General features: G+C 50.8%; 1 non-coding gene across 1 annotated transcript; it reads left to right on the top strand.

Moving 5' to 3' along the window:
* Positions 1–253: 253 nt before the first annotated feature.
* Positions 254–325, top strand: Trnam-cau (transfer RNA methionine (anticodon CAU)). Its single transcript has one exon. It is a non-coding gene; the product is annotated as a tRNA-Met (tRNA).
* Positions 326–2514: the final 2189 nt, after the last annotated feature.

Here is a 2514-nt window from a genome sequence, read left to right as displayed (position 1 = left end):
CCCGAATGGCTGTTAGACACGCTGACATAAATGTTCGAAGTACTCGTGAATATTTTATTGAAAGTGTCTGTTACATAAAAGAAGTGTTCGATGCGCAAAACGAAAAGCCAGAATGGATTAGTGTGTTAAACGAGCTTGCGAACCTTAGGCGGTTTTAAAATCTCGTGCACACCAAAGACAGGTGGGCACTTTTACCAATTGTGAAGTGTCGAAATTCTGTCTGTATTTTGCAAAAGGCAATAAAGAAAAAAAAAGCAGAGTGGCGCAGTGGAAGCGTGCTGGGCCCATAACCCAGAGGTCCGTGGATCGAAACCACGCTCTGCTACGGATATTTTTATTTTTCTCACATTTTACCGAAATATCTAATCAGCGCGTTATTTCATGTCCGCGTGAAATATTTTATGCCGTTAATCGCACTCATGCACAACACATCCTTTACGCGCTTTAAGAAGCTTCAATCGTTGATTAGAAATGTGCGCAAATTCTCATGCAGCCGTGACAGTCAAGCAGAGTGGCTCAGGGACTCGGCTTTCTGCCGCACTAGCGAGCGGACGTGCCGAACATGAACTCCATAGGAGCGGCTTCAGCGGCCCAGCAGGGTCGCGGTATCAGGAATTTTGGCTCAGAAGACCCGGACTATCAAGTTTTGCTGCCTCAACTGCCTACAGGTCGGATTGTTTTAAATACATTGTGTTTACATGCTGATGTGCGTGCCAGGCCGTATCGGGTGGAGCATTTCCGCGACGCACTGGCTAGCTTAGGCCTACTGCCGGATGTTATCGCCCTAGGGGCGTATCAAATGAGTCACGTTTGGGCAGTGACTTTCAAGAGCGATGAAGGTGTCAAAAGATTTGCAAGCGCCAAGGAAGTAAAAGTGAATGAACATCGGTGCATCGTGGTTGATCCAGCAAACCAGGCCGTGCGGCTGAAGCTGCACTGGATGTTACACAACGTGACGGACTAGGACATACGCACCGCGCTTTCACCGTACGGGAAGGTCACGGACGTCTTCCGGGAGAAATGGCGTGTCCACGGAGTGCAAGATAAAGCATCGTCAACGCGTGCGGTGTCGTTGGTTTTGAAGATGGGTATGACCGTGGAAGACCTGCCTCATCAACTGCGTGTCGCTGGTGAGCAGGCCTTAGTTCTTGTACCAGGCAGAGCACCACTTTGCCTGAAATGCCGAAACACCGGTCATGTTCGACGCGACTGTCGCGTCCCGAGATGTGCCGTTTGCCGGCGCTACGGCCATGATGAGACGGAGTGTGTTAAGACCTACGCGTCCGTAACGGGACCGGCGCTTCGGGAGGACGCGGCTGACCTGTTAATGGATGAAGCAGACGTGGATGAGACTTTCCGTGCGCAAGTTCTGCCGGCCGACACATCTGCGACGCCCACTGAGCAGACTTCTATAGCCTCGAAGGTGGCAACTGTAGTAACTACTGAACAGAAAGCTGCAGTGCAGACAAGTGACGGAAAAGGCAGAGAATAAACACCCATAGAACTCGCCACTGCCGAGGCGAGTACAGCAGAGCACGGGCCAGCAACTGCAATGATGGACGTCGCAGACACGAGTGCAAGCAGTGCGGCTATGAAGAGAGCAAGGGACGTAACGAGCGGCCAAGAGGAGGGATTTGACAACGAGACCAAAGACGAACCGCCGCAGAAAACCCAGGCGAGTCGTCGGGCGTCCATTCGCCCGAAACCGAACATCCCGCCGGACAGACGGACGGCGGCAGAACCGCCTACCTAGGACCCGGGGCCTACTGGGGCGCCCGGACTAGCGACGTCAAGAGATGGGTGCCACTTCAGAATTAGCCTACGCGTACACCGTAAAGGTACGCTTGTGGTTAGAGCGGCTTTTCGTTGAGCATTTGTTTTTGGAAAGTTTTTTACAAAGTGTTGGAATGGTTTGTTCTCCAGCGGCACCTTGCGATCGGCTTGCTTATACAGACTAATGGCGGTGAAATTAGAGACAGCATTGAGAGTGGCCACTTTAAATGTTCGTGACCTCGGAGCGCGAAGCAGACAGTATCAACTCAGTCGCTTGTGTATGGAGAAGGAACTCGATGTTGTCGCTTTACAAGAAACTAAGGTCGAAACTCAAGAGCAAACCGATCGCATGGTGACGCCTTTCACGGCGCATTACAATGTGTGCGTATGCCATGCTAATGGTACATCAGGCGGGTGCGCGCTGCTTATACGGAAGAGTGCTGGCATTATTGAAGAACGTGTAACTGTATGTCAAACTGGCCGCATGCTCATTGTCGATTTTTCTTTTTCTGGAGCGTCGTGGCGGCTCATATGAGTTTATGCGCCGAACATTGTGAATGACCGAGCGTTGTATTTTGAGTATATAGAGCAGTACCTAAAGTGTGACCGCTACATCATATTTCTTGGTGATTTTAATTGTGTGTGTACTGCGGAAGATCGAAACCGAGGGGAACGTGTTCGTGACAAAAGCGCTCTCTATTTGAGCTCCCTAATTGACGACCACAACTTAGAAGATGTGGG

This window comes from Dermacentor silvarum, chromosome 1 (assembly GCF_013339745.2).
Source record: "Dermacentor silvarum isolate Dsil-2018 chromosome 1, BIME_Dsil_1.4, whole genome shotgun sequence".
In the NCBI taxonomy this organism is placed as follows: Eukaryota; Metazoa; Arthropoda; class Arachnida; order Ixodida; family Ixodidae; genus Dermacentor; species Dermacentor silvarum.
Note: the sequence above shows the minus strand (reverse complement) of the source record. Positions and strands in the feature narration are given on the sequence as shown.